This window comes from Saccopteryx leptura, chromosome 6 (genome assembly GCF_036850995.1).
Source record: "Saccopteryx leptura isolate mSacLep1 chromosome 6, mSacLep1_pri_phased_curated, whole genome shotgun sequence".
In the NCBI taxonomy this organism is placed as follows: Eukaryota; Metazoa; Chordata; class Mammalia; order Chiroptera; family Emballonuridae; genus Saccopteryx; species Saccopteryx leptura.
The window spans coordinates 150009886-150023445 of record NC_089508.1 but is presented as its reverse complement, the minus strand read 5'-3'; the positions used below and the strand labels follow the sequence as shown (position 1 = coordinate 150023445).

At 39.0% G+C, this 13560-nt stretch overlaps 1 protein-coding gene across 1 annotated transcript in view; it reads left to right on the top strand.

Moving 5' to 3' along the window:
• Positions 1 to 13560, top strand: part of ADAMTS19 (ADAM metallopeptidase with thrombospondin type 1 motif 19) — a 446085-nt gene that overhangs the window by 286147 nt on the left and 146378 nt on the right. The window lies entirely within an intron of this gene.

Below are 13560 nucleotides of genomic sequence, written 5' to 3'. Positions count from 1 at the left end.
TGAAATGTCTGACATGCCATATATATTAGAAGGGCACAGAAGTTAAAGGTCATGAGAAATATATGCTAGAATTTTTGAGGAGTCCTTTTTATAAAATGAAGGTCTTAAAATTGAGCTGTATTTGTAAGCAGTGGTGGGAGTCAGCTGGTTTGCACTGGTTCAGCGGAATCGATACCTAACTTTTTGTTGAATTCAGCAAACTGGTTGTTAAAATGGCACTTGTAATAAAGGTTATCTCTAAGGTGGGCACCTGGGCAGCTGCCCAATGTGGAAATCACAAATTTATATTTCTTACTCTTCTTTATGTTCATCTGTGAAAGAGCATATTCTGGGTGCCCATAGTAATGTTCATTCGGTCCATAGGTGAAAAAAATTGCAAGTTAGGACACCAATCAAGAAATATCTTAAAAAACAGTTTTATTGTTTTTTTCAGGTATTATTTAACATTTTTTCACTGATATGTTCAAACTTTATTATAATCTAGTTTTGTGTGCCTCTTTATTGTTCTTATTTAAGTATTAAATGCATGAAATCATAAACTACCTTTCGGTATATATTTTTTTATACTTAAAACGATCATTAGGGCAGAGGACCAGTTGTTAAATTATTTGAATTCCACCATTGTAGATAAGCGGAGAAAGCATTCTGATAGAAACACTTTGAATGGTAGGCTGGCATGAACTGTTCCCCTGAAAACTGGATTGAAGTCAGTTTACAGATCATTTGAAAAACAGGATAAAAAGTTCATTGGTTCTCTGAATTTTAGTGAGTAATAATTACCTAGAAAATATGTTAAAATGAGGTTTCTTGTCACTGGACAGTTGGCTCAGTGGTAGAGCATTGGCCCAGCATGTGGATGTCCCAGGTTTGATTCCCAGTCAGGGCACACAGGAGAAGCGCCTATCTGATTCTCCACCCCTTCCCCTTTCCTTTCTCTCTCTCTCTCTCTCTCTCTCTCTCTCTTTCTCTCTCTCTCCTTCCCACAGCCATGTCTCAATAGATTTGAGTGCATTGTCCCAGGCACTGAGGATGGCCTTTGGAGCCTCCACTGCAGGCACTAAAAATAGCTCTGTTGCAAGCATGGCCTCAGGTGGGTAGAGCATTGGCCCCAGATGGGGGAGATGGGGGTTGCTGGTATATCTCTCCTCCTCTTACTTGGAAAAGAAGGGAAAAAAAGTGCAATTTTTAGGCCTTATCCCTAAATAGTCTCTTTCAATCAGTTGGAATAGGGCTCAGGAACCTGCATTTTCACTAACATCAGCATGCCCTTCAATTCCGATACACATAGTTCACATTTTCAGTTTTGTTGCTTATCAGGGAAAATGAAAAGATCTTGCCTAGAAAACTAGTTTTCTTTGTATTAATGTATTTATAAGAAAGTAAAGTAGGCTTGGCAAAATGGCAGAGGAGTAGGCAGACACACAGACTCCCAGCTCACACCACTGAACTGGATTATAAACTAATTTATGAACAATCAGCATGAAAAACCAAATCTGGACTACAAGAACAGCTTTCAAAAACCAAGGAGCAAAGAAGAAGCCACAACAAACCTGGTAGAGAGTGCCTGAATCTCCCCTGCTTACAGGAATGGTGGGGAGGCATGAGGCTGGGCTCTCACTCCAAGGAAAAGAGCAGTAAATACTGCTCACAGCCACTTGGCTGATGACCAGGGAACAAGGTGTGTTGAAAGGGCCCACTTGTCTTCCAAAAAGAAAGGAGAGAGAGAGAGAGACAGATGGTGAAGGGGAGAGGAATATAGGTGAGACCTGAAAAGCTGACCCATTCAGTGCTAGAGGCGGCCATAACTGGGGGAGGGGCTGATCCTTCCACAAAGCAAAATACAAAAGTACTTCCAGGTCAGAGATAGAGACATCTCTCCAGCTCCAATCAGTGCAACAAGACACAGCTAAAATCAAGAAGTAGGGAGGAGGGGCAGTAACTCAGGTCTCCATGGAGATCTGAGATACACCTCCCCCTACTGAAGCTGAGAAAGCAACCTGCCCCCAGAGTGAGTAACTGGCAGAAGAGGACTTCAGAGCCTCAGGTCACACACACCGCATTCCTGGATACAGTTTCAAATAAGCCCCCTACTGAGATCAGCAAACAAGACTGTCACCTGTTAAGAAAACAAAAAATCAAGACTTCAAAGCGGCCCAAATTCAAAAGTGGATTACAAATAATAGCTGATGCCAACCCAAGAAGACCTAGAAACAACACAAGTGAAAACTGGAGGCAGACAACACCAAGCCTAGACTTAACCAGCTCTACAAAGAAAACACCCAAACACACAGATACAATGAGAAGACAAAGAAGTGCAATCCAAATGAAACCACAAGAGAAACCTTCAGGAGATGAACTGAGTGATATGGAAATAATCAAACTTCCGGATACGGAGTTCAAAATAATGATTGAAAGGATGCTTACGGATCTTAGAACAACAATGGATGGTCATCACAAACACCTAAATAAAGAAATAGCAAGTATAAAAAAGGATATTGAAATATTAAAAAAGAATCAGTTGGAGATGACAAATACAATATCAGAAATGAAGACCACAATGGAAGGAATTAAAAACAGGATGGATAGAGCTGAGGATCGAATCAGTGAGTTGAAGGACAACTAGAATAAAGCCATGAAAGCAGAGAAGAAAAAAGAAAAGAGACTCAAAAAGTCTGAGGAAACTCTAAGAGAGCTCTGTGACAACATAAAGAGAAATAACATCCGCATTATACGGGTTCTTGAAGAAGAAGAGAAAGCAAAAGGGATAGAGGCTTTATTCAATCATATCATAGCTGAAAACTTCCCTAACTTAATGCAGAAGAAACTCTCACAAGTTCAAGAAGCACAGAGAACTCCACTAAAAAGAAACCCAAAGAAACCTACACCAAGACACATCATAATTAAAATACCAAAGCTAAGTGATAAAGAGAAAATATTAAAAGCTGCGAGAGAAAAAAAGGCTATCACCTACAAAAGAGCCCCCATAAGGATGACATCAGACTTCTCAACAGAAACACTTGAGGACAGAAGGAAATGGCAAGAAATATTCAAAGTAATGCAGAACAAGAACCTACAACCAAGACTACTTTATCCAGCAAGGCTATCGTTTAAAATCGAAGGAGAAATAAAAAGCTTCCCAGACAAAAAACAACTCAAGGAATTCATTACAACCAAACCAGTGCTGCAGGAAATGTTAAGGGGCCTGTTGTAAACAGATCAAAGTGGGAAAAGAATATAGCAAAAGAGGAATACAGCTTTACAAAATAAAATGGGAATAAACAACTACATATTAAAAATAACCTTAAAAGTAAATGGATTAAATGATCCAATCAAAAGACATAGGGTAGCTGCCTGGATTAGAAAACAGGACCCGTACATATGCTGTCTACAAGAGACACACCTTAAAACAAAAGATGCACATAGATTGAAGGTAAAAGGATGGAAAAAACCATTTCATGCAAATGGAAATGAAAAAAAAGCTGGGGTAGCAATACTTATATCAGATAAAATGGACTTTAAAACAAAGAGTATAGTAAGAGATAAAGAAGGCCACTACATAATGATAAAGGGAGCAATCCTTGATCACAATGGCATGAAACTAGAAATCAACCACAACAGAAAAGCTCAAAAATTCTCAAACACATGGATACTAAATAGCAGGTTGTTAAATAACGAATGGAATAAGAATGAGATCAAAGCATATATAAAAAAATTCCTAGAAACAAATGATAATGAGCATACAACAACTCAAAATTTATGAGATACAGCAAAAGCAGTACTGAGAGGGAAGTTCATAGCACTACAGGCACACTTTAAGAAGCTAGAAAAAGCTCAAATAAACAACTTAACCCTGCATCTAAAAGAACTACAAAAATAACAGCAAGTAAAGCCCAAATGTAGTAGAAGGAAAAAAATAATAAAGATCAGAGCAGAAATAAATGACATAGAGACTAAAGAAGCAAAACAGAGGATCGATGAAACTAGGAGCTGGTTTTTTGAAAAGATAAACACGATTGATGAACGTTTAACTAGACTCATCAAGAAAAAGAGAGAGAGATCTTAAATAAATAAAATTAGAAATGAGAGTGGAGAAATACCAACTAACACAACAGAAATACAAAGAATTGTAAGAAAATACTATGGAGAACTATATTCCAAAAAACTAGACAACCTAGATGAAATGGACAAATTCCTTGAAACATACAATCTTCCAAAAATCAATCTGGAAGAATCAGAAAACCTAAACAGACTGATTACAACAAATGAGTTCAAAACAGTTATCAAAAAACTCCCAACAGAGCCTGACCTGTGGTGGTGCAGTGGATAAAGCATTGACCTGGAAATGCTGAGGTCGCCAGTTCGAAACCCTGGGTTTACCTGGTCAAGGCACATATGGGAGTTGATGCTTCCAGCTCCTCCCCCTTGTCTCTCTCTCCTCTCTCTCTCTCTCTCTGACTCTCTCTCTCTCCTCTCTAAAATGAATAAATAATAAAAAAAATTAAAAAAAAAACTCCCAACAAAGAAAAATCCTGGGCCTGATGGCTTCACAAGTGAATTCTACCAAATATTCAAAGAACTAACTCCTATCCTTCTCAAGCTATTTCAAAAAATTCAAGAGGAAGGAAGACTTCCAAGCTCCTTTTATGAGGCGAGCATAATTCTGATTCCAAAACCAGGCAAAGACAATACAAAGAAAGAAAATTATAGGCCAATATCCCTGATGAGTATAGATGCTAAAATCCTCAACAAAATAGTAGCAAACTGGATCCAACAATATATGGAAAAAAATCATACACCATGATCAAGTGGGAATTATTCTGGGGAGGCAAGGCTTGTACAATATTCGCAAATCAATCAATGTGATTCATCACATAATTAAAAGGAAGGAGAAAAACCAAATGATAATTTCAATAGATGCAGAAAAAGCATTTGATAAAATCCAGCACCCATTCATGATCAAAACTCTCAGCAAAGTGGGAATACAGGGAACATACCTCATCATGATAAAAGCCATCTATGACAAACCCACAGCCAACATCATACTCAATGGCGAAAAATTAAAAGCAATCCCCTTAAGATCAGGAACAAGGCAGGCGTACCCCCTTTCACCACTCTTATGCAACATAATCCTGGAAGTCCTAGCCACAGCAATCAGACAAGATGAAGAAATAAAAGGCATTCAAGTTGGAAAAGAAGAAGAAAAGCTATCATTATTTGCAGATGATATGATATTGTATATAGAAAACCCTGAAGTGTCAGTCAAAAAACTACTGGACCTGATAAATGAATTCAGCAAAGTGGCAGGATATAAAAATTAATACTCAGAAATCAGAGGCATTTTTATATACCAACAATGAACAGTCAGAAAGAGAAATTAAGGAAACAATCCCCTTCAATATTACAACCAAAAAAAATAAAGTACCTAGGAGTATATTTAACTAAGGAGACTAAAGACTTGTACTTGGAAAATTATAAAACATTGATAAAAGAAATCAAGATATAGACAAGTGGAAGCATATACCGTGTTCATGGTTAGGAAAAATAAACATCATTAAAATGTCTATATTACACAAAGCAATTCATAAATTCAGTGCAATACCAATTAAAATACCAATGACATACTTTAAAGATATATCTATAGATCACATATTCCAAAAATTTATATGGAACTAAAAGAGAACATGAATAGCCTCAGCAATCTTGAAAAAGAAGAATAAAGGGGGAGGTATCACACTTCCTGATATCAAGCTATACTACAAGGCCATTGTACTCAAAATGGCCTGGTACTGGCCTAAGAACAGGCATATAGATCAATGGAACAGAACAGAGAACCCAGAAATAAACCCACAGCTCTATGGACAACTGATATTTGACAAAGGAGGTAGGGGCATACAATGGAGTAAAGACAGCCTCTTCAACAAATGGTGTTGAGAAAATTGGACAACAACCTGCAAAAAAATGAAACTAGACCACCAACTTCCACCATTCACAAAAATAAACTCAAAATGGATAAAATTCTTAAATGTAAGGCATGAAACCATAAGCATCTTAGAAGAAAACATAGGCAGTAAGCTCTCTGACATCTCTCGCAGCGATATATTTGCTGATTTATCTCCACGGGCAAGGGAAATAAAAGACAGAATAAACAAATGGGACTATATCAAACTTAAAAAGCTTTTTCACAGCCAAAGACTATAAGAACAGAATAAAAAGACAAACTACACAATGGGAGAACATATTTGACAGTACGTCTGATAAGGGGTTAATAACCAAAATTTATAAAGAACTTATAAATCTCAACACCAGAAAGACAAACTATCCGACCAAAAAATGGGCAAAAGAAATGAATAGACACTTCTCCAAAGATGACATACAGATGGCCAATAGACAGATGAAAAAATGCTCAACATCACTAATCATTAGAGAAATGCAAATTAAAACCACAATAAGATATCACCTCACACTGGTCAGAATGGCGCTCATCAACAAAACAACACAGTCTAAGTGCTGAGAGGATGTGGAGAAAAGGGAACCCTCCTGCACTGCTGGTAGGAATGCAGACTGGTGCTGCCTTTGTGGAAAACAGTATGGAGATTCCTCAAAAAATTGAAAATCTAACTGCCTTTTGACCCAGCCATCCCACTTTTAGGAATATACCCCAAGAACACCATAGAACGTTTCCAGAAGGAGAAATGCACCCCCATGTTTAGAGCAGCATTGTTCACAATAATGAAGATCTGGAAACAGCCCAAGTGTCCGTCAGAGGACGACTGGATTAAAAAGCTTTGGTACATATATATATACTATGGAATACTACTCAGCCATAAGAAATGATGACATCGGATCATTTTCAATAATATGGATGGATCTTGATAACATTATATGGAGTGAAATAAGTAAATCAGAAAAAACTAAGAACTATATGAACCCATGCATAGATGGGACATAAAAATGAGACTCAGAGACATGGACAAGAATGTGATGGTAACAGGGAGTGGGGTGGAGAGGTGGGTAGGTGGCTGGAAGGAGAGGAAGGGGGTGGGGGGGGAAATGGGCACAAAGAAAACCAGATAGAAGGTGACAGAAGACAATTTGACTTTGGGTGTGGGGTATGCAGCATAATCAAAGGTCAAAATAATCTGGAGATGTTTTCTCAACATATGTACCCTGATTTATCAATGTCACTGCATTAAAATTAATAAAAATAGGATAAAAAAAGAAACTAAAGTAATCAAAGCAAGGCAAAGAGTTAAGGGGCAGGAAGGAGGTCAGTGGGTCAGACATTGCAGGAATCTAGAAATGAGGAGGGTCAGCGCTTGTGTTGGTTGACAGCAGTAATAGAGGGAAATGGGGAAAGGTAGGAGAGATTTAGGAACATAGATCTAACAGGATCCAGGCATTTATTAGCTGTATGAGGGCAAGAGGCAATGTTCCAACTCCAGGAGTGCCAGGCATACAGTGGGTTCTCAACAAGTGTCTGTTGAGTTACAAGATAAACCTGTGATGTCATACACAGCAAAGTCAAAAAGAATCTTTTTTGTACTTCCACTTTTTTAACCTCTAATTTTTACCTTGTTGCTAACTTCCTTTTCATTGCCTTTAACTGGCATTGCAATGGAGGTACATATTTAATTGTGCAAATGAAAATAATTGAAATGTTTTAAAATATAAAAAGTAATGAAACTATCTTATAATTCGTAATGTTAGGTTTTTTTTTTTCCATGAGTGTACAGCAGTGGAGTTACGTCAAATCAGATACAGCCACTGAATTGTGTGAAATTGTCATTTTGTGGAAATACAATCCACTTCCAGTTAGATATTGTTATAGGTTGTTTCTTTTTTAAGTTTATTTTTTCATATAATCTGGCTTTTAGTGGGAAATAATATATCATCATGAAATGTTTAATGTGTTCAGCATGAAAATAAACTCACTCTTTTAAAATATTGCTGTTAATAAACCTGATCTTTCCAGAATTATCCAAAAAATGTGAGTGAATTCATGAATATTCTCTCTGTAACTCTTTAAACATCAGAGGGACCATCTTCAAAATCCAAATGCTTCTCTGCTTTCCGCAAGATATCACAAAGCTTCCTGGCAGGGACTTTTAACAAGTTGAGAAGTTTTATAAGATAAAAATATTTTTTCAGTTGACTTGACAACCACGTATACTTTTAGTGGAGAGTTTATTTGCCCACGGCTCTTTGTCAAAATGAATCGAAACTGAGAGTATTGAAGTGTAGCTCCCTTGCACAGTATGAGGAGAGAGGGGAGGGTTTGCTAATGTCTTACTTTGAGAATGCTTTGCATACAATGCATGCAACTTGGTTATTGGGACTATGTGTGCATTTCTGCTGACTGAAAGCAGAAGTTTATAATTATTCGGAAAACAAGAAATCATTTGCATTAATTGAGAGTGTTCATCCAGAAATAGAAGCACCATCGTTTGGTGGTTTAGAGGTCTCTCACCTTGACCATCAGACTGCCTGGGCCTGAGTTTCAGCTACACCATTAGCCTCAGTGCCTTCCTCATCTGTAAGATAGCAATCGTGATAATAGAAACATTATTGTGAGGAGTAAATGAGATCATCATTGTGAATGATTAATACAGTGACTGGAACAGATAAAGGTTCACAATTAATTGTTTTATTTCAAATCTACCGAATCAGGGCTAAGCAATGTCTCCTAATGATAGTTCCAGATGTGTAGTAAAAAGCCCTGTCCCAATTTCATGATCATCTTTTCTGTTACAAGTTAAATAGCTTTAGGAAAATTTAACTAATGGGTAAATAATGCTTGAATCACCAGATCGCTCCATGGCTGTAGCTAATTTCTTACATGAGAATTGGGATCCCAAACGGAAAATGCTCATCTGGATATGAAGTTGTAATCTTCCCAATTTAGAAAATCATATTACACTGCTTTGAGAAAATGTCCAAATTGCTAAATCTTGGAAGCAGTCCCTCTTCTTCTGTCAAATGGACACATTATTTAAGAAGTTTTATTATTTCTGAAAAAGACCAATTGCCTTTCAAAAATGATAGTGTTTGTATATGATTTGAAAGACTACACAGCACAGATGGGAGAGTGAGCATGTTCCACATGGCAAATGCCTGTTGTGAGAGCGTCACCCCAGTGACACTGCTGCAGCTGGGACCCTGGGAGTGGGGGGTGAAGGTGGTGCTGGCAGGGCTGCATCAGGGCCGAACAGGTGGAAAAGCAGCAAGGCCTTGTTTCCATCTGGGACATTGTGCCATATTAATCTTCTTGTAATTTAACATTCGAACAAAGTAAATTCTTGCCATTATTATGTCCTTGTTTTTCCTTAAGTCCACACATTCACCAAAGTCAGCAAATACAGCAGATTATCTTTAATAATGTTTATTGCTTAGTGTTTTTTGACAAATTGGGAGAATAAGATAAACTTTCTCTGATTTATTGCCCTAATAAAGAGAACAGTTATCAGTCTCTAATATATTTCTGCACTTTGCCAGACATTTTACTGATCCTCGTGCACACTTCACAGCCGTCAGGAAAGCATTTACACAAATGAGGACACAGAGGCACATTTATTTTTTTATTGTTATTTAACTTGCCTTTGTTCACATGAATAAGGAGATACAAAATTCAAATCTCTTTCTAACTCCGTTTATCACGCTACCCCTAGTAACTGATGTGGCCAATACTGACTATTCATCTCTGATTTTCCCTTTTTATCTTTAAGTATAAAAAACACCTATTTTTTTATTCTGTCAATCATTGTATTAATGTGTGTTGCTACCGGCCCTATTTAAAGGCATTAATTAGAGTAGAAAAGGTAAATGTGACTCATCATATAGCTAAATTTTTCTAACACCAAGACTGAAAAATGATACTCAATAAAGTATTTAATTTTATTTAGACCATAATTTTTAGTCTTCAAAGTTAGCAAACATGTTGCATTTATTACTTCATTACTCTTACTCATTAATATATTCATCTATATAATTTTCTTTTATAAATATATTAAATGTAATAATTTTAATTTAAAATTTTAATTTAAATTAAAGGAGGCAAGCCCTGGCCGGTTGGCTCAGCGGTAGAGCGTCGGCCTAGCGTGCGGAGGACCCGGGTTCGATTCCCAGCCAGGGCACACAGGAGAAGCGCCCATTTGCTTCTCCACCCCTCCGCCGCGCTTTCCTCTCTGTCTCTCTCTTCCCCTCCCGCAGCCAAGGCTCCATTGGAGCAAAGATGGCCCGGGCGCTGGGTATGGCTCTGTGGCCTCTGCCTCAGGTGCTAGAGTGGCTCTGGTCGCAGCATGGCGACACCCAGGATGGGCAGAGCATCACCCCCTGGTGGGCAGAGCGTCGCCCCTGGTGGGCGTGCTGGGTGGATCCCGGTCGGGCACATGCGGGAGTCTGTCTGACTGTCTCTCCCTGTTTCCAGCTTCAGAAAAATGAAAAAAATTAATTAATTAATTAATTAATTAAAGGAGGCAGTCAGACAGACTCCTGCATACGCCCAACCGGGATCCACCCGGCATGCCCACCAGGAGGCGATGCTCTGCTCATCTGGGGCGTCGCTCTGTTGCAACCAGAGCCATCCTAGCGCCATGGAGCCATCCTCAGCGCCCAGGCCAACTTTGCTCCAATGGAGCCTTGGCTGCGGGAGGGGAAGAGAGAGACAGAGAGGAAGGAGAGGGGGAGGGGTGGAGAAGCAAATGGGTGCTTTTCCTGTGTGCCCTGGCTGGGAATTGAACCTGGGACTCCTGCATGCCAGGCCAACGCTCTACCACTGAGCCAACTGGCCAGGGCCTATTCTCACTTTTTTTTTTTTTTTTTGTATTTTTCTGAAGCTAGAAAGGGGGATAGACAGTCAGACAGACTCCCGCATGCGCCCGACCGGGATCCACCCAGCACGCCCACCAGGGGGCGATGCTCTGCCCCTCCGGGGCGTTGCTCTGTCGTGACCAGAGCCACTCTAGCGCCTGGGGCAGAGGCCAAGGAGCCATCCCCAGCGCCCGGGCCATCTTTGCTCCAATGGAGCCTTGGCTGCGGGAGGGGAAGAGAGACAGAGAGGAAGGAGAGGGAGAGAGGTGGAGAAGCAAATGGGCGCTTCTCCTGTGTGCCCTGGCCGGAAATTGAACCCGGGACCTCTGCACGCCAGGCCGACGCTCTACCACTGAGCCAACCGACCAGGGCCTTATTCTCACTTTTTTATGAAAGTTTATTTCATTACTTATCTAGATCATTACACAGTGAGAAAAAGAAACATGATTGTCCTGTCATCATCTCAGATTTAGCATGTACAAAACCAAACTTTCCTCAGTTATTTTAATGGCCTCATATTGAGAATTCATAGGATGTTATATGGTTTTTTTTCTGAAATAGAAGTGATTCTGCCTGATGACTCAGTTCAGCATTTAAGCAGTTTTTATAGAGTATGATTCCAGTATGCTAGGATCTTAGAGGGATGAGGAAGTCCCTGTTCTCATGACATTGCAGAGAAAACCAAAAGTAAAATGATGTAGTGCATTGCAGAAAACCCTGTAACAATGTTGTTCACAGAATCCTCTGGTGGGGAAAAGAAATAGTTCACATAGTGAGGTAGGAGCTAATAAAAGTAAACCTACTGAAGGTAATCTATACAAATCTTGAAGATTATATAACATTTATCTTGGCAAATACATTGAAGGAAAGGAACTTTGGACTGGGCAGGGGAAGAATAGAATTCATAGATGTCAAATGTGTAATAGTTAGTCACATGATTCTAGAGCCAGCCACCTCTGCTCAGACATCACCACTTTCCACTTATGCAGTGTGTGGTCCTGGGCAGGTCACTTCTCATCAGTGAAGTGGGTGTATAGTAGCTCCCACAACATAGAACAGTTTAACTCAAACTTATAAATTCCTTTGTATGATGTATAATATATAGAAATGCTAAATAACTATTAATTGCAAGGGAATAAGAATCAGCATAATGTTTGGGAAACTAGAAAGGATTTGGTATTGTTGAAAAAATCCAAGTCATTTACTTGGGAGAAATGAAGGGGTTATGTACCATGTTAAAGAGCTGGAAATTGCCTCAGAGGTAATGGGGAGGCAGAAGAGTGGAGTCCAACTGTCCTTCCATAGCTCTCCCTAGGCCCAGGTGGGAGGGGCAGAGGGGGAGTGCTGGGAGGAGTAGAGGCACAGAACCCAGTCAGAAGGTCACAGGGATTGTCAAAACTCAACATTATGTAATTCTCTTTAATAGTAACAGAGAGTTGAAAAGAGGTGACAGTTGAGGGAAATACTTATCAAGTAAAATTGGCAGGGCTTGATCCTAACTCTTAGTGAATAAAATAGCCTAGGAGAGAGTTTGGAAGAGGAAAGAGTAAGTGATGCTCTAAAGATTCTTGGTTTAGCTGACAGGGGTCAGGAACCCATGGCTCGTAAGCCAGATGTGGCTCTTTTGATGGCTGCATCTGGCTCGCAGACAAATCTTTAATAAAAATAATAATAACGTTAAAAATATAAAACATTCTCATGTATTACAATCCATTCATTTCCTACCACTCATGTTCATGGTTGCAGGTGGCTGGAACCAATCATAGCTGTCCTCCTGGACAACACTAAATTTTTAATGGATAATGCGTAACGTACACGGGTCGTTGTATGGCTCTCACGGAATTACGTTTTAAAATATGTAAACCGACCCCTGGTTTAGCAGAACGGGTGGACAGCGAAGGTGCAGAAAAGAGCGATGGGCACAGGAGCAAACAAGTCTGAGAGAAAATCATGAGGGCAGTTTGTAGACATGTTCAACTTAACCTTCTTTTAGTACAGGGGTCAGGAAACTTTTTGGCTGTGAGAGCCATGAACGCCACATATTTTAAAATGTAATTCTGTGAGAGCCATACAACAACTCGTGTACATTACACATTATCCAATAAAAATTTAGTGTTGTCCCGGAGGACAGCTGTGATTGGCTCTAGCCACCCGCAACTATGAACATGAGCGGTAAGGAAATGAGTGGATTGTAATACGTGAGAACGTTTTATATTTTTAACATTATTTTTTTATTAAAGATTTGTCTGTGAGCCAGATGCAGCCATCAAAAGAGCTACATCTGGCTCACAAGCCATAGGTTCCCGACCCCTGTTTTAGTACATGTTAAGTCAGATTTTTAGAGTGGAATGCCAATTTAACAGATTCAGAATTCAATAGGAAAAATAAAGATGGCCATGAACGTGAAGGTTTCCCAGGGAAGTCTATGTTATGTGATGGGTGGGAGAAGATGGCCCAATGAAGCATGTGGGGAAAATAATAGTTTAATGTGATTTCAGATTTGCTATAATGTACAAATAAAGAATCTTCAGTCAGGGGCAAGAAACTCATGTGGTCAAATAGAAATATACTATTTCTGTGTTTCAAACATACTCCTAGGTGAAAAGATATATCTAAAAATCATTTTAGTACAGGCTAACTAAGCATATTATTTACAAGACTGATTGGGAAAATGTTTTTTACTAAATAAAAATATTTACCTTTAATCTAAATAACAAAATTTTAAAAACAAAGCAATCTGAAATCTAATTTGAT